The sequence below is a fragment of the Neodiprion lecontei genome, chromosome 6 (assembly GCF_021901455.1).
Source record: "Neodiprion lecontei isolate iyNeoLeco1 chromosome 6, iyNeoLeco1.1, whole genome shotgun sequence".
Taxonomy (NCBI): Eukaryota; Metazoa; Arthropoda; class Insecta; order Hymenoptera; family Diprionidae; genus Neodiprion; species Neodiprion lecontei.
In genome coordinates this window covers 29085089-29104403 of record NC_060265.1, presented here as the reverse complement: position 1 = coordinate 29104403, position 19315 = coordinate 29085089, and the positions used below count along the sequence as shown (strand labels likewise).

At 46.5% G+C, this 19315-nt stretch overlaps 1 protein-coding gene across 1 annotated transcript in view; it reads left to right on the top strand.

The window, feature by feature from the left end:
• The window catches only part of LOC107224470 (fibroblast growth factor 17), a 98498-nt gene that overhangs the window by 22571 nt on the left and 56612 nt on the right, over positions 1-19315 (top strand). The gene's annotated exons all lie outside the window — the stretch shown is intronic.

Sequence of the window (19315 nt, the reverse complement as noted above, 5' to 3'; positions counted from 1 at the left end):
AAGCGTGTATGGGTTACGGGTAGGTACGTGAGGCGGTTCGATTAATCATAAAAAGTAGTAAATATAGGATATCAAGGCGAAGTGTGTAGTATCGAGAAGCGCGGCAAAGGGCGAGCCGACGATGTATGCAGGGACCGGTAATAAGGTACGGTGCTGTATTGTGGCGCCAAAATGTTTACAAGCAGCTCCGCAGGGAGGGCCGAATCTTGCGAGAGCGCCGCGCGGAGCGACGAGAAGAGAGAGAGAGGAAAGAGGAGAGGAGAGGAGGGGAGAGGAGAGGAGAGGAGAGCGGTTAGTTATGGCTTTGCTAACTAAGAAGAAAAGAAAAGATGAGAAGAGAGGAGAAGGCGAACCGAAGCAATCAATTTCTCAGCTCTTATACGACCAGCTCTTGTACACACGTGCGGTTCACGTACCTTCTGTTCCTCGTGTACTCGCGCCGTTTATACCATCTCATGTACAAATTGATCCGGTTGTACTACCGCTGCGATCCAAAAAGTATACCACCGTACTACCTCGATCTCCTTTTTAGTCTGTCTCGGCCGGCCGAACGCCACTCGTGAACAGTTCGTTTGGAATTCGTGTCTCTCCGTCTTCTTTCATCGTGACTTGACCGACTTGTGAACTTGAGAAAAGCAGTGATCAACCGCAACGAAGGTCGAACCTGTCTCGGAAATGTCACTCGAGGTATGGAGGGAAAGAGAAGAGGGATTCTGCAACCCATTTTGGTCCACCCCATCGACCGGTATTATTATACGTGTCGTGGTTCAAAGGCCTGCGATAAATTGAGCGATTTCGCAGGTAGCGTTTACTTTGCGATTCGGCGGTGCCTTTGGACTCGGGGGCATGAAGGGTCGTGCGAGGTTGCGTGGGCGGGACGCGAATCTCTAAGATCACCTCGGCGAAGCCAAACCTCGAGCTCCCAAAGAACGTAGCGTGCAGCCGCGTGTATAGAGGGTGTCCAGAACCGACTGTGCAGCGTGTCTGGAAGAGGTTGAAAGAGTATGGGAGTATCGATTTAATTTCACACGGAGGGGTCGATCAAAGTTCCAGAATTTTGACTCCCGATGCTAGTTCGGAAAGACCGTGATTCAGCGTTTCGTAATAGCCGAGCGCGTTCTTCTATAGCCCCAGAGTTCCACCCTGTAGAGTTTAGAGTATCGCGAATCTCTGGTTCTCGGTAAAAAACTATATCGAAGAAAAATCGTTGTTTACCGTTGCCAAACTACGCCCCCGGACCAGGACCAGCGTGAACATCCTGTCCGGTTCGAAGACGAGCGTTGAAGAGCCGGGAAGCCGATTGCAACGGGTATGCTTCGTTATTCCTAGAGTCTGCCCGAGGCTTGGCGAATGATTGAAATGAAAGCCGCCCCGCTGTACCGCCTACCGGAGGGCTAGCAGAAGTTGCATCCTCGCATGTTGGCCAGACTTCGAGGAACGCTGATCCGAATGTGGGTATATTTCAGGTAATCTTGGAGCGCTCGAGGTGTAATTGAACGCTGGACTGAGCTTGGCTTGATTATGGTACTTTGGTTTCGTTACGACTTCACCCTGGACAGCGGGAAGGGCACGTGGAATTATAACACCTCGAAGTGCCACGCTGCATGTAATGATCAGCAGCCGGAAACGGGACATGTTTAAACGGTTAATGGTCAACGTTCGCGTTTCTCACTGTGCATGACGAACAGTAACGGATTGATTGGTGGACACGTCCATTTCTTATCCACTCGATTTGTTCACGAGTTAACGTTGAGCAAACTCTCTGACGCACATTGTACGGTGTGGAAATTATACATATAGCGAGCAACAGTGGTAATTCTTTTCTCATCTTTCCAGTCTCGCGTCGTTGGGCAATCATTCCACAAAATCGCTAGAAGCTATAACCGTGGTCAGCAGCTCTACGAAGTAATAAGAATGCTCACGCATCGCCAATTAGTTAATTCCTTCATAAACGTCCATCTTCAGCGCACCGAAAGTTCCCCGATCGTTACAGTCACTAAAAGGGTCTCACCGCGTAGGATCGCAGGCGCCATCTGCGGATCAGGATGGTCGTTTTGCGCCGTTTTCGTTCCATTTCTTTTTTTCATGTCTTCGGCTTTTTTTTCTCCTTTTCTATTCTTTTCGAACGGGGTTTTTATATAGTAATTAGGAGATATTCGCAGCCCACCGGGACGCAGTGTGGAGGGCGACGGTAATGCTGAGGGGCCTACGTCTCTATTATCTGGCGAATTAAGTTGAGGTAATCACAACGTTTACCGGGCTCCGTGAGATCGGGGTAATGATCGCTTAGCAGCGGTTGCAGCGTTGGTTCTGAGTCCCTCTTAACGCTTAATATTCGCTTTTCATCAATGCAGGAGGCCTCTGCTCGCTAAGGTCGCGACTTTCCTAAATGCAACGAGCTTCGTACGTGCGTTGCGTCGTGCGGCGAGGTGTTTGGAGCAAAGCGAATTATTATTCCACTGGGACTGTTCAAGAAAAGAGAGAAAAAAGAAAAAGAAAAAGAAGATGAAACGCGATTCGAATAACCCGCTGCAATTTCATCTCTCCTTCGGTGTATCCGTAACTGCTCGTCAATTTGCATAATGTATTGTCTACTCACATTTCCCTCACGCTATCGTTGAAATAATAGTGGAAAGAATGGTGGTCCCAACGGTGCAGCCGATAGCAATTCGCAAATTTCAAATCATTACCGGGCCTTCTAAGGCTTTGAAAAATCGTCGAGTGAGCGTGTTCATTGAAACGGCACTCCCGTGGCCCGGTGCAGGTCTACGCATTCACGCCTGTGAAAAGAGTTCGCACATCATAGCGAGGTGCCAGACCAGAAATAATGAAACCCCTTTGCTATCTGCTCTGGGCCACTCGGCTCTCGACCAGACTGCAGCGGTTCTCAGGCGGCTCTGATTAATTGTTTGAAAAACGAGATCATCCGACGATGGATAAACACCTCCGGTGTTTGAGCGCCTCGGCAACCCTTTGTGCGGGAATGAATGACTGATCGATCAGCGTGTGGCATTCTGCATATTCATGAGGTTACGGCGATGAGTTGGGTGCCTCTTTTAATAGAAACCCCTGCATTGGCCTGCAGGAGCCATCAACTCCTGTCAACCATTTACCGATTCGGTCCTGTTCCGTTCACTCGGAGCGTTCGTATATTTGCTACAGGGTGGCGAACGCTCGCCATGCGCCGGCAGCTTTGAGCTGGCAATATCGCGACAGACGGCGCCTAGTGAACGGGGAATGTGTACTCAACGTCGGGATTTCCGGGGTGAGACCAATCGATCAGAAAGTGAGCACCGCGCTGCAGCGTGGGAGGAAGGAACCGCGACGCGATGGAATTGGTTCCTTCGAAAACAAACAAATAACTCCCGATTCGGTGGGCCCGTGATCGCCCGCTCCTTTTCCTCGCCGTCCGGAGGACGGGACCAGGAGATGGCGGATCGGCGGCACCGTCGTCGGTGCAGGTATCGAAGAACGCAATCAAGCGCTCGACTACCGTGTGCAATAAACCGATGTGCTGGAAGGTTGCGGTGCTATCTTGTTAGGGGCGGGGGAAGGTCGTGTAATATACCGAGGCACGCCGGCACCACCGCCACATGCTGAAAGCTCCGCATCGACGGAGATGAAGGGAGAGCGGCGAGGAAGGGACCGGAGAGAGGCGCGCGTGAACGTCTCGTGTACTCCGTTATATAGCAATTTGTGGCACGCGAGGTTTCTGTCAGCCTCGGGCCGAACACCGACACGTGCCGGACATCCGGAGCACCGCGCAAAAACACCGATTTTTATTTTCAAACGAGCTCCCGCACCGTCGTGTACCATCTGCTTTCATAGCCGATTACCATGCCGAAAGTGGTTATGGAGGGACAGTGGAAGGTTCGGACGGTCAAAGTTCAGACAGACCATTGGACCGAACGCGAACGGTCGTAATTCCGAATCTCTAAAACTCCAAATGGCCAATATTTTGAATCGTTCAAATTTCGAACTTCAGCAACGTTCGCATGGGATGGTAACGTTCGTCGTTCTGATCATACGGAATTATGGCCATTTAGTGGATTCATTTGTCTACGTTCGAAACTGAAATCGGCACCTGCTGCAATCCTGATTTTTAACGTTTCGTTCTAAATGAGATTTCCGTTCGTTACCAATCCTGGAGCATTGATAGAAAACGTGCTATTGTCAAGAATTGGTTTCGTCACATCTGTGTAACCTGTTGCAGTGTCTTCAGGGTCTCAGAGTACTGACAACGATAATATCGACCAAAGGTACCAGTCTAGACGATTGGCAAAAAACGTGCGGGAGGGTGAAACTTCGAAAGCAGTAACCGTCTTTCAAATTCTTCGGGAACTCCTGAGGGACAAAGCGAGTTTGACTTCATGGCCGGGTGGAAGCGAAAACAATTTAGTCGTTGATTAACGAAAAGTTGGGCCTCGTCGAGGCTGCTCACTCAGCTTCGGTACGGCTACTGTGACTTCTTTGGCGGTGACCGGCGCCGACGACGTCCCCGAGCTCACCTCGCGTCTAAATTAGCGAATTTATGCATTCGGGAGTTGGAGTGGACCTCCGAGGGAGGAGCAGCGGCCTTTGCACCGCGGTTCTAGAGCTCGGTTATTAGCAGGCTCCACTGGCCGAGGTTGAAGGGGCTCTATGTTTGCGAGAATTCATTTTTTGCTCTTGCATTCCGGTGCATAATTTGGGCACGCTGCTTGTTAGCGAGTAAATGAGCGCAGCTACAGCTCGGCGAATTGTTCCTCGTTCTCAGGGAGGGTAGTGCCTTGGTACAGGTCGAGATTGAGTCTCCAGGGATCGGATTGAACGGGTGTGCTACACGAGAACGGTGATTGTTCGAGCCTACCTGGACCTGGAGAAGCGAGTTGGACCACCCACGAAGCAGTTGCTCGATGCGATGGACCCTTGTGTTTAACCGCACGAGGAAAACGGAACGGAACCTCAACATCTCCAACAGCTGCGACTGTGCAGCGCATGTTTTAGTTGCCGCGCATATTCTTTTTTGTTTTTTCTTTTTCTTTACCTCCAAACTTTCTACGATCTCCGGTCGGCCAATCGGATCGAGGTGAAACCGTGAGGTGGAACCCAGAAATCCCGTTAAATCGTCGTTGGTGTATGAGAGAGAAGACCAACGGGAGGATTATTACAGAGATGCGAGTTCGTCCCGTGTTGCACATCGGTTAACTCGTGTGTGTTTACCGCCGAGGTGAGTCAATGCGGTTGGTAATAAATAATAATATCTGTTTTCTAGTACCCTTAACGACCAGTCGACTCGTGACGTATCAATTCTATTTTATGACAGGATTATATACATACGTGACAATAGCGAGTGTGCACATATATTATTGACGGCTCATCGTAGAGTGATATACAGTTGACAACTAACCGAGACTCAATGCTCCCGGATCATCTCGAGTCGAAACGGTCATTTGGTAAGGTACGACAAGAAGAGAACTAAGAAAGTTTCTTTGTCAACGTTGGAAGAGAAATTAGCAGGCATTCCTTAACAACTGGCGTAAAATTTCATACATCACCCTCATCAAGCGCACAAGTTGTTCCTGATTCGTGATTAACGCTTCAAGGTTCTTCTGCCAGATTTGAGACCAATTTCTCACGCCGTCCGACCGAAACATTAAACCAAAGTGGTAATCGTGGCCAAAACGGGCACGAGTGTCGAGATTCCAGGATGATAGTTCCCGAGTGTCGCAGGCAGATGAGAAACGTTTATTAGCGATCAATTTATCGTTGAGAATGTGACAAAGTGATTTTCTTTTATAGCTATGAAATACAGCTGAGTATAAACCGTCCTCTACGGGGGCGGTGAGCACATTTAACTGCCCACGGCTGTCGGCGAGTGTCACAATGTCCCTCTGTCGGTGCAGGATTAAGTCCCGCGGAATACCTACTACGTTTAACGCGGTGGCTAATTTAATCTGCTTAAGTCGAGGAAATCCTTCCACACGGCTGTGGCACCCGCCCATTCCGGTATGGCAGCTCTTTGTCAATTGTCCTCGTTGCCAGAGCATTAACGCAGTTGGGACCAACCGGCCTCTGGAAGCGGCGGGATTTCCGGCTTTGGGGGAAACGCAGAGGCATGATCCTGCAGGTACGGTGAAAGAGGAGGAAGGTCGGGGCGGGATTCAGTTTCCTGTGAAGGACGCAACGTCCTTACGACATCCCTGGGAAAAAGCTCAAAGTTCTCACTTGACCCAGCTGAGAGTATATCAGGCAATCAAGAAGTTCGAGTTCCCATTAAAACGGAACCAGTTCCCCTTTAAGATAGTTTAAGATAGTAGAACGGGCCAAACTGCCTCCAGCATCGACTGGCGTTCCATTAGCAAAGACTTAGTGGCCGGTTCACCTCGACGGGGGAGTGAGGCGGCCCTCTTTTCTCCTTCGACGGGGGGACAAATTGCGGTTCGGTATCATGTCTGGTTTACAATTAAGATACGCCGGATCCTCGCCCGCTTCTCGGAGCTCAAAGAGGGCGGAGAACCAGCGCCTTATTCCCATTGGGAGAAAAGGAGTTGCGACTGTGGTAGTTGCCAGCTGACTTCGGGGACTCGGTTCCCGGACCGCGTCACAAATATTCTCCTTCACCGCGTCCCGGGTTCCGGGACATGCAGGCCCCATTATCGCGGATGAGTCGTCCACACCGATATCGTCATTCCGAGGAAAAAGAATTACACGCGTCGTTGCTGCAGTGACGAAACATCTGGGTTTCGCCCGAGTCACGATGATGCGCTGTAAATGCAGTCGGTACCTATGGCAGAGACTGAGTAAATTCGCAAATAGTTGTTAAGGTTTTGAAATCGACCGCACGTCAATTCCAACATTGTCCTTCTACGTGTCAGGCAGATCTCCCCGTGAGTCACGACGACTGCAATTGATGTTTACTGTTCTACCTTCACGTCAGTATCTACCTACCGAGAGAATATCTGAAATTCCGTCGATGACGAAGCTGAAGAAATTTACCAACACGTTCCGAAAAGCTCAAAGCCACCGAAGTCTGCGAGGGGATGCTGAAGCTGTCCCAGTGATCGATCCGACGCTCCGAATGCAGCCAAAATTTGTTTACGTTTTAGTAACCCAAATGGTTGCGGAAACCAAATCTCATCGCTCGTGTGTCCCGGTTGACTGAGTGGAGGAGATGTTTTCGAGTGGATATTCCGTCGCGGTTCTGCACCCGGCCCAGTTTGTTTTACACACCAGTCGGATTTCGAAACGCGTAGAGCGCACGGAGTGAGTTTGTTGAACCGCGGTGCAGCGGGAGTCGCGTTCTGACATAGGTATTTATCAAACTATGAAACAAATTGGCAGACAGATCGCGAATAGTCGTAAACATACCAACGTACCAGCGGCGTGGCGCCCAGGTGGACGTTACATGTATACCGGGACTCCGCAGAGACGACCGCCCGCCTTTTCCTCTCCTCGGCGCAACTCATTCCTGACTAATGTGTTGTGTTCGCTTCTGTCACGGACCATGTACCTCGCGTTTGCTGAATTTTACAACTCGTATCTCACTACGATTTCCTTCTTCACCGGGGACCTGCGGCTTGCCGGGCGAATAACACATCCACCCACTGCAGTTACCTTCCTCGTTCACCATGGTCGTCGACCCTGCGCCAGCGACCATCCGGCGTCTCGTCAAAGAACCCGATGCCGAAGCCTGGGCTGATCGTGGATCTCGGAAATCGCAAAATCGACAAATCGACAAATCGACTGCAACCCTCCGTCCGAGGGACGCTTTTTGAGGGCATCTAAGGCGTTGTCGAACGCGGCGAAATTTATGGGCAGCTTCACATCAGTCGCACTCGCCGTTTTCCCCGGAGGAATAATAACGCGACCGTGCATATGAGTGGCTATAGGTGTATGCTTATAGCCAGGACTGACGGCGTATTCGCCATAGTGTCATTTTTATTACAGTTCTAAAGTTTCAGAGCACTCTTCTCCGATCTCTGCGTTCTCTGCAGGCTCCGGAGCCATGCCGTGCCGTGCGGGTTGTTATAAGTCGGCGACCCTTGTACTTCTTCCCGGAAAAAACAAATTGAAAAATATACAACCGCGACAATTTTATCGCCGCCATCAACTCGAATTCTCCCAACACTCTTTACGTACAGGCCCACGTTATGTCCACTTAAAGGACGTGTAAGGTGCCGAAAAAGGAGAGAAATACACACGCGCGATGCGGGGAACGAAATAAAGGGAAGAGGCCACGGAGTATATATTTCAAAATTTCTTCCTTGCCCGCAACTACAACTGTTTTTCACTGTCAACAAATTTGCGATCTTGCTATTTTTTCTTTTTTGTTGAACGCGCCCGGAATTCCTTCAGCATCCATTCTCCTCTACAGGTTTCAAACCCTCGCGTACTGCAGAATACGTAAAAGAACCGACTGCAGGTGGCTGACGATGCCAAGTGGAAAATGAGGTTGTTCTTTTTTCGAGGACCTTCCTTTCACCTCCGCATCAAGAGGACTTAGTTGAGATAATATACAGAATGTCTAGTCAAATATTTCCATCTTTCTAACCTATTGGCTAATTTCAATTCACTCAATTCGTCGCTCTTTACATGCCGTTCATTGGAGTTTCGGGTGACTTTGAGATTGAACCGCAACTTTCCCGTATACTTGGAATAGCGTAAAAATACCAAAGAGCTTCCGGTGCTCCGGTAATGTCGAAGAGGGATTCCATTGATAATGTGAAGTGCATAAGAGGTATGTAAATGAAAAAAAAGGAATCAAAAAAAAAAAAGTGGGGGAAACATGCTCAGCGCGTGTTTGCTGAACGATAGATACATAATCGGGCCGAGTAATCATTATCGCGACGATAATAATGCGATGTCGACTAATCTTTTGGCGGTTGAAATTATCACGGGAACGCAAAAGCCCCGCTTGTGCAAATGGTGACGCACGTCCTGCAGCAGATGCACTGCGCGATTTCATTGCAGTGCATCGTGCGTTCCGAGAAAAGTAAAGTTGTAAAAGCAGGAATCTCGATTTCAGCAATTGTTGGTGTAAGCGATCGGTGAAAGCTGATTTGAGTCATTTCTGAAGAACAGAATGATTCGAAATTCAGTCCTTTCTTTGAATTTCCGGAAAAATCAGCAAACAATTCAAATCCATGGAAATTCACTTCACATCCTATTTTGGAGCTGTCATGCTGAAATTCTTGCTCGCTTCAGTAACGAATTTTTGGAGCTATGCATCTTGAACCGGAAGTTCTAGATCAGTGTTTCCGAAATTTCTTATTCCCGCAGAGTTTGTAGAAGTCTCTGGATAAATAGTCTGTAGTCTCATATTCAGCTGAGGGGTGACAATTTGCCCATGATGTTGTGTGATGAGAATGAAACTTCATTTTCTTGAGCCTACTCCACGTTCAAGCGTAAATCTCCAGATACCTATTATAGCTAGTGATTACTTAATTCCAGTACTGCTGACGGTTGCAAACTGCGTCGGAGGTGGCCGCATTCTCCTTGGCGCCGTGTTGCTGGTCACACTGATTCCGGTAAACACGCGAGGAAGAGTCAATAAGTCGTAAAACGATCCACCGTGTATATTAGGTGACCGCGTACACGAGGTAGCTTGGTGAACGATCAGGTACAGCCGCATGTTAACTATACGGGGTGAAAATTTTGCGTTTACATTCACATGGTACGCTAAGAGACGCTCGATTTTTCACACCATTTAAACTGCTGTGCAGAAACCGCCTCCATTTTTTATACATCGTACTCGTATTTTCGAATATCACAATCCCGTAAACAAAGATCTTCTCCGAAAACAAGGCTGTCTGAAATTACCGATTTACGGTTTAACACGGGCCACCGTGTATGCATCCAAATGTACGAGAATTGCGTGGGCAGAGATTCGTGCCTGAGCATAAACGAAAAGTCATCAGAAGGCCGGGGAATTTCGTCGCAAGAAATCGTACAAGAAAATTGATTCCCGTAACCCGTACGCCTCGCAAATGTCAAGTATAATTGTCTAACATCGTCGATTTTACATTCCCGACGGCTCTTCTGGCAAGCCGATCAAGGAGCCACGGCGCCGCGGCCACGGAAATCGGCGCTGACGCCCGGAGGTTCGGCGAGCAAGACCGAGAACCGTACAACTGTAGAAGGAATGTCTCCGGCAAACACGGGCATCTAGACAAACAGGAGGGAGGTCTTCGTCGGCCCCGAAGAAGTCGGACGGTCCGGTGCACGCCGGGACTCCCGCGTCAAGATCCAAGACTACAGGCGCGATGCCCGGTTAATAGTGTTTACACACGCCGTGACGCCCGGTCTCGTCCCTCGGTTCCTCGGCACCCCGACTCCAGACACCGTTTCCCCGATCCCTTCATCTATGTGCCCTCCTTGTCAGCAAAAGACAAAAGCCGGAGTCACTCTCTCGTTCGGCATTAGACACACATTAATTTTATTTTGTGTATACACACATTTTTTTGTCCCCCCTCCCCCCCCCCCGGTATACGTGTGCACGTATACGGCTCTCAGTAAACCGGAACGTGCGAGGCGTTCGGAGTTTATTCGAATCCCAGGTTTCTCTTTCATTTCCCCTCAGAGTTTGTTGTCTTTGTTTTGAACTTCCCGCCGCGGTGTTTCCGACCTCGCGATTCCCTCGGCGCCATCTTTACCCTCTATCACGATTGGCTGGAGCCGGGCTGACGTCACGAGCGAGAACTGCGCGCAGACGCGTGGGAGTTTGAACGGCGCCAAAAGCGATTCGAGCCTGTCTCATTTTCTCTAAAATATTGTATAATTTCACGTTCCGGCAGCGTGAGAGAGTGCAAATGTTTGAAATACTTTTGCAAGCAAAGAGGGGAAAAAATAAATAGTCGTTAACCGAAACTCCGCGATCAACGCTAGCGAAGTTAATATTGCGCCGGAAGAACGAAAGCCTGCGATCCTTGAATTACTGGGTCAAGGTCGCATTCCCACGCCGCACGAACCTTGCCAGAAGGATACGATACACGTAATTACCGCCGAATTCGGTATTCGCAACACGGAGTGCTTGGCAAACGAATTCCAAACTCATGGCATCGCGTATTTCCGTGAAAAAAGTGTCTTGTTTCTTGGATCTCGAATCTTGGCGTACCCGCGAAAATTAGCGGGTGCGAATACATAGGTACCGTGAGTCTACTCGTGTATTGATATACGTAGAAAATTCGTCACTGTCGCCGGCCGGTCTCTCAGAGGCATTCAGGAATAATAACCCCGGGGTGTTTGTGCAGCCTGGAGGTTCCGAAATGCACCTGCGGGTCGTCGTTCTACCAAGTACTTTGTCACGGGCGAGCGAAGCGCGTGGAGAACGTGCAAAGGGAGAAGGAAAACTTCTTAAAAACGTATAACCGTACTTTCGTTTCATACGCAGTGCGCCACCGGAGACCTTTAAAGTAGGTATAATTTTAACGAGTTCTTCTCTTTTATACTTTGTAGGTACCGCAGATTGCTGCACTTGGTTTTAACTGCGTTTCTCTCACCGCGATTTACTGTCGACGCAACTCCTCGGTGAAGTTGACGCTGCATGTAACCGGCGACGAATGCGCCTCGTAAAATTCATCCTGAAACTTCGCTAGATTTATATCGAATTTATTCCCATAGTTGTAAGATTATATTATTCTTCCTGGAGAACGCGGGATATTGTGCAGGAAATATATACCACGTAAGGGCGGTTTACCGAAGGATTCTTAATCGATGCTTGAAAATTCGCGGTTCGAGGTGGGAAAAAATTATCGCAAATAATTGAACTCGATCAACCGCCAGCTACGATGCCTTGAAAATCGCGGCGACCTTGTTCACCGCGGGAAAGAGGGCGACGAAGGCCTCTCGAAGGGGATTCTCAGAGCGCGTCGTTAGCACCGGTTCGCCAACGAGTTCCCACAACGTGCACAGCCCTTCTCTGTCCCGTGAAGGTGTTTCAAAAGAAGCGTCGTCTCAGCTTCGCGGTCATTTGTGTGCACGGTGTGAGTGATGCACACTTTTACCGGCAACCTACTCGAAACCTAGTGTCATTTCTCTCGGTCTTACAGAACCGAGTTCAGGTCCGCTGGTATCTTGTCCCAGGTTGACGAAAATGGATCGATTGATCGATCGAAAAATTGCTGGGGAAATTTATTGGTGCCTTAAACGTTTAAGAGACGAGCTGCAGGAACAAGGACAGAAACGAAGAGAGAAAACGGCCCTTACGATAAAGCCGGGCACTATCATCCTCGAGCCCACTCCCGCAATTAGTTGTACGTATCGGACGATCATCGAAAGTAATTGTTTTGACGTACCGGATGATCGACTATGAAAAAGACTCGACTCTGTTGTATATTGATAAGATGCGAGCCGATGGAATACCATCGGCTTGCTGATAGCGACGGTATGCGGTGTACACACCTAGATCTCGATTATTCCGACGATCGGGTTTCTCGAGGCGCCAGAAGACCTTACGTGAACGCGATAAGGCCTTTCTTTTTTCGGATATTTTCACCGCGGTTTCGCTCCCGTCTGAATCAAAATCGCACGTCGCGGAATTTCCTTCGAGCTCGATTATTGCAGGTACGATTGAAAAATTCTAGCGATAAATATTATCGAGTCGGTATTTATAACACACACGGCTACAGGGTGTCGTCTAATCGGTAACTAAACGTTTCTTTGTCGCTATACGAGAACAAGGCGGACAGCTGTCCCGATTACAGTTGATTGGACTGAATCAATTATCGCCAGAGCCGATCGTTGCTGTAAAAATAATTTTCCATTGCGTAAAGTGAAAAAAAAAAAAAAGAAATAAAGAAAGAAAAACGATATTGTGATCAGTCGTTATAACATTATACATGCATTATATATACCATATATTAGTTTGCACCCGATTTTTTTCTACCGATTCAAGATTCGCGCGGAGTGTTGCGGGAAGAAGATAACGAGATGTAAAAGAAAAGAAAATAAATTAAAGGAGAGAGGATCCGTGACTTGATATTGTGATCCGTGGAATTAGAGCGACCGAGTGGATTTCGAATAATTAATTGATAGCCGTGTTTACGCAAGCCGGCGGATACTGACGCCTATATATATACATATACATATACATTATGTATGTATGAGTCTGTCGGGTTGCGGGCAAAGACGAAGAACGCGTTATCTCACGCGCCGCAGAGATATCGGTAAGAACAATTTAATTGGGGATTATGACGCGGCCTTATTGCTCGGGTGGCTGGCTGACCGGGTCTCTCGAATTCTCGAACAGCTCGATTCAAAGTTTCTATCATGCGCGGAGAAAAAAGTCCGACGCAAAGGTGTATAATTCACAAGCATGGCAACGCGGCGCCGCTGATTGCAGGCATGGCAGCCAACGTACGTTAAACTTTAATTGACAACCCAACGTTCATCCCCTAATTTACGACCGGACGATATACGACATCGGAACTCCTGATTATCGGTCTAGATTATCGCTTAATATGCGAACTCTTTCATCGTAAATCGCATCTCTTTTGCGTCCAAACTTTTCTCTGAGTGATTTAAAGCGGGGCGATTGGCCAAATAATTAATTAACGTATGTAACAACTCCCGAGATAAGAAATATCGAATAAAATTGAACATTTAAATAGGACACCGATTTTTTGCCGATTCGCTGAAGCGGTCTAATTACCTAGAAATTCGAATGAAATTCATGCTTTGTGTTATTTATCTTTCGTTAGCGTTTGTTTTTTTTTTTTTTTTTTTTTTCAAAAAATTGGTAATAAAACGCCGGCGCTTCATCAGCTCGGCGATTTCGATCGTTTGGACGCCCGACGGAGGCGGAGGAGGACTGGATTTTTACTCTCTAGGAAGAGTTCGCGTCCGCCTATATAAATACGGGTCGATGGAGCTGCGATGTAGATGCCGGATAGTGTGGAGTGAGCCGCGACATAAATCATCCGGTACAAAGTGACTAATGAATCGATTTGAATAGCCAACGAACTTCTGGCTTGGTATTTGGGACCTTCAGTCTTTCGCGTTCTAACTTCACCAGCTGCCGTTTAGAAAGGCTTGTTTAGTTTATAAAAAAGACCTGGTATCGTCCTACGACTCGCTGTCGTTTGCGTGGTGGTCGATTAAATTATGTACGTACGATGAAAACATTGCGTTGGTTTTATTTCATTTTTCGTTTTTATTATTTATTTATTTTTCTTCTTTCTTTTCTTTTTCTTTCCATTTTTTTTTTTATGTTGCATATCTTTTGCTTTTCTCGAAGCGGTATTATATATGATTGGGTAAAATTATGTAAAATTTCTTGTGAAATGATATTTACTTGACACGTCATGTTGCTGCCTAAGCTATTAAAATCCGAAAACAATGTACCGTTATAGCTTTTCTTGCTTATACGACACGCATCCGTTTAATTCGTCACATACTCACTTGCTTATCGTTAGACGTACATCTCCTCTTCTTGTTATTCAATTTGACTTCTTTAACCTTCCTTTGGTTCCAATCGTTCACCGCCAATCTCAAATTGATGTTTTATTTTTTTTTTTTTTCTTTTTTTTATTTACACAGCACGTTGTCGATCGATTCAAGCCGGCAGAAAGAATAGTGCACAGCGGATGAATTGCGAAAATACGCGAAAGTCAATTGAGCGGAATGCCATTGACCGACTCGCGAAAGCAGTTTCTGAAAATAGCTGAAACGAAAGTGGAGAAAAAAGAAAAACCGAGTTTCCAAATTGACTTGACCCCGTTCCCGTTAATACTCGAATGATTCACTATCCAATGAAACGATGACGTCGAAGCTGTAGGTACATTAATCGGAAGAATAAACTATCATAAGAATCGGGATTAAGAACTCCACGATTCGCGGAACCGGAATTAGAGGTTCACTGCTACGATAACGTTGCGTTGTCTGTGGCGTGACTAGAACGATACGAAAACTGCGGTTTTTTATTTTAAAAAATCGCGACACGTACGCGTAGCCGATTACGAAGTTGCTAACTTACAGGGTTAATATTTGCGAGACTAGAAGGCAAGAAGTAGTTTGTCTTGGAATGGGAACAGCTGCTGAGCGAGGTAAAAACTAAGTATAAGCTTTACACAATTTTCAACTGACCAACGGAAATTTCCTCGCGGTCGGCTTTTCTCGCGATCGTCGATCTTGGCCAATATCCGTCGATTTCTAATCTTTAACGCCAGGATTTTGCGGAACTCGCACGGTTGTCGGTATCCAAAAAACGGTGACTCGATCTCTAATTACCGGTGGCTCTGACAACGAGGGACAGCTATAAAAATTACGTCAGTTATATTTGGGCTGCAGTGCGTAATTCTGTCTAACCTCCGAAATCGTGACGCGAGATAAGACGATTCCGCATAAGGAAACTTCCTCAAATACTCTTGTCTAGTTTATTACATGTAGATTAATCTAGACAGGTATTGCGAATAACGATATTTTTTATTCTGAGACTCTGTCACTCATCGACGAAACGTGTGATAAACTTTTATACACGTATTTCAAAGTAAAAATTAAAGAAATTTACGAATACAGAGTTACATTGTCAGCATATGAAACTAAAATAATATTAAATGTAGTCAAGTTGATTGAAATTCTTTTATTATACCTGTTTATGATTTCGGAGAATGCGATGATGTATTTGGGTATATTTTATTCGCACGCGTGAGTTCCAGAAAATGTATCGATCATCCGATTTTTCGAAACGACCGAAGGTCGATGCGTAAGAAGGAATGAAAAGGGCACAATTAAGGTGCGGGTACAAATGTATGATTGTAAAAAAATGAAAGTATCCCAGTGAATGTAAGATTCTTCCGAAGCTATAAAAATATATCAAATGTATGTAATACACAGAAATCGACGATAGCGGTTTAGCGACCCTGAATTCTCATCGTTATTCCTGAAGCGTATAAAACGCGAATAGGTTCGCGTACCTAGAAGCGACATTTTTCCCGACACTCAAGTTCTCCCATTGAACTGTCCAAAAACGAAAGGTCTGCCGTGAATTTCAATTCCTCGTTTAAACCCCGCAAGGTTTTCTCATATTCTTGCGCAACAGCTGACGCGACGTAGTATGAAAACCACTGCAACGCGCCGAAGGCTGAACACTATGCAAAAGGCGACCACACATGCAGTGTACAAGTGTTATTATTGCGCGAGAGATGCTTTGTAGCAACGAAGAGAACGTCTCGAAGGATCATCCTACCTGGATCGTCTCTCTCGAGACGCGCCGCATCGAAAAACCCGCGAACTGTTGTCATATAGTTGCAGAGACGCAAATATTATTGCAGGGTTACCTCGAGGTGTGTTGTAAGGAAAACTTGAGCATCGCGGTGGGTCCAGAAGCATTCTCACATATTCGAGATCCTGGAAAAATCCGGTGACAGGAGAGCGAGGAGGACTGACAGATCGCTTAAATTTCGTACCCAAACACGGAGAGAATAAAATTTAGTAGATTTTCCTCAAAGCTGCAGAAAAATACAATTCGCAAAACGAAGAATTTACCTTGGAATCAGTGAAAACCACTCCATGCAGATTAAAACCTGCTACATTTATGGTAAAAAATTTAGTCGACAGTTTTTTACCAAAAGCCCTTTTACGTTTCCCTCTTTTCCTGCAGTTTTGAGTAAAATCTGCTCTTTCTCTTCTCTCCGTGAATCGAGCCATGAGAATAAAAGAAGACGACGCATCCTCCGATTACGAGTCTCCGGTTGAGCAGGACGATCTGCGGTAAATCAATTAGTATTTAGTGGGGCATAAAGAGTGCGGTTTAGTACGGCGATTAATAGGAGCGATAGCTGCGCGGATCCGGGGATCGGGTCACCGGTTTACTCGGCTAGGTCGAGCGATCGTTTCGAGTCTTTGATTTTAGGACCCGCATGCGGAGAGGCTGTTCTCTTCCCATGGCACGCATGACTTACCAATGAAATTGAGGTGTCGACGTGAAAACTAACACCTCTGTCTTCTCGAGATTATAATTAAAATATCTCGCGGTCCTCGCGAGTCTCACCCCTGATTCCGTGAATGGAATTCGACTGAAAAATGAACCCTCTAACCGCCGTCGGTACCAGTTACGATCAAAACTCGACAGCCCCCACTAACGACGATTTATCGCTCGTATACTTGCACGGATCTCTATTATCTCTATTATCTTCGGTGTGTTCTCTACGCCTGCATCCTCGCAGCCCTTGCGCATCTGATTTCAATTGCATCGGTGCACCTGTTACGTTATTTATCCTTGTACCCTTAAACTCGAGCCGTGACTCAATTGACCACAAATCACGAAACTTCTCTGCTTGATTTGATTTGTAGATTACTCGGGTTGGGGGAACTGAAATCTATTCTTTTCATTAATTTCGTTACGAGATAATCGCTTGTCGAGTATTTATCAAATCATTTATATTCTTAAGTTATAAAGAATACTTTGAAAATATAAAATGTTTAAATTGTATCAACAAGAGTTGACAATTACACGTTTCAATTAATTCAATTTTACTCTTATACGATGACATCGTTTCATTGGGAAGACTATTTTCGATATTACCGTTTGTCGGTGATAATCAATATCGGTTCAGTGCTCTAAAATTGACTATTTAACGATACGAAGATGATGAAAAAAATATTTTACCAAATTTTGTATGTAAAAAAAGTGAAAAGTATCGATTTTTGGCTGACCAACGTCCTTAAAAATTTCTGCTCTCAATTTCGTTCTTCATTCCCAATCTCGTCGCACATAATTTTACATTTTCAGTGTACACCCGTGAAAGTTTACAGTCCCAAAAAGCCTGACGATAAGCGCATATCTATTTATAATAATCTTCGATGTTCTTATTTTAGTTTTTACTATTTTTTAAAATTGTTTTTGCTTCCCACGTGTTTCACACGAGTTTTCAACGCCTGGTAACCTTCGCTCCTTGGCTAGGTAAAAAGGGTTCCGGCAATGGATTTCGACGGGGATTCGGTGAGTCGTTGCACGATGGAACAGCTGCGCGTAGATCGACGTCCCAGTCGTCCCCTGAATCGGGGTTCGGTGCAGGTTCGGTATGCCTAATTAAATAGCGCTCCGTATTTAACGGTATATAGGAAGGTATACACACGCTGCATAACGCGGCCGTCTCCTGGTCCTGATGCAGCGATGGTTCGAGGGTCCGGAGACTTGTCTCGAATAGGACGGGGTCCTGCAGGTACATTTTATTACGTCATAACGCGGTCCAGGAGGTGATGAGACCCAGCAACCTACGCCTGTGTGGTCCGCCTATCCTCCTTCGAATTATTTCACCAGAGATCGGGGGGATTTCGAACTTTATTTCAAATTCGTTCGTTTCTCCGCCGCTTCTTATTCGCTTTCCACGAAATATCGTCGTGCCTATCACGCGTTTCGAAAGTCGGATTTACGTTACCAAAAAATCGGCGCATCGGTTAACAGCGCTGCAAGTTGTACCTTCTCTGCTTCTTCTAAGTTATATAATATAATTATATAATTATTGTTCCGTTTCAATTCTTTCAATTTATGTAACGTTACGACTCTGCGCCGCCTGAACTTGGCTGTTCTCTCCCGACCGCAAGCTGATTAAATGAGGTCTCAGGGCACCGCAACGGACGTTACACCCCGTTAGTTACGTCGTAGACCTGTAATAACTACGCTACGAAGTAATGGAACTTGACTCGCTTTCGTACAGTTGTGTGTCACAGCCGTGATTGTATGTAGAAAAGCCTGACGCGCAGTTCCTCCACATTCGGTGCATAGCTCACGATATTGTACATGTGTGTAATGTAATTGCGAAAGAGCTTGCGGCCGGTCGTGCACATAATATAAAAGTACATTCTCTCTTAACCGACTGCGAGTTTAAAGGATGGCTTGTGAACTTGCGCCTCTTTACTTGTCCGTGATATCCTGTTCCCGGCAGGAATGATCTCGTCCAGAAACTTTTATACCAGAGAATGAAAGATAGATATTCGCATAATGCCATCACGATTTGCCTGCAATTTGTACACACGTTTTTACATGTCTGTTGAAAATTTGTGAAAAACGATACAAAGAAACGCAGGTGAAGCTGGTGCCAAGAAGAAGAAGAAGAAGGAGAAGACGAGGAGGAGGAGAAGCAAAAACAACTTCTTGGTTACAGATAACGCTCAGAATATTCTTCGATACCGTCTCGTGCAAGTTGCGGTTCTGCGCTGCAGTTTTGTGCCCTAATTTCGTTATTTTCGCGGTCCTTTCGCCCCTCCGAAGGGCGCAACCGAATCGGGAATCATCAGATAATCGAGCTTTCGAAAATATCGTCAGATTTCTTGACGCAAATCGTATTCCAATATCGATAATCACGTCGGTTGATTCGTCGGGAACCGTAGCGCG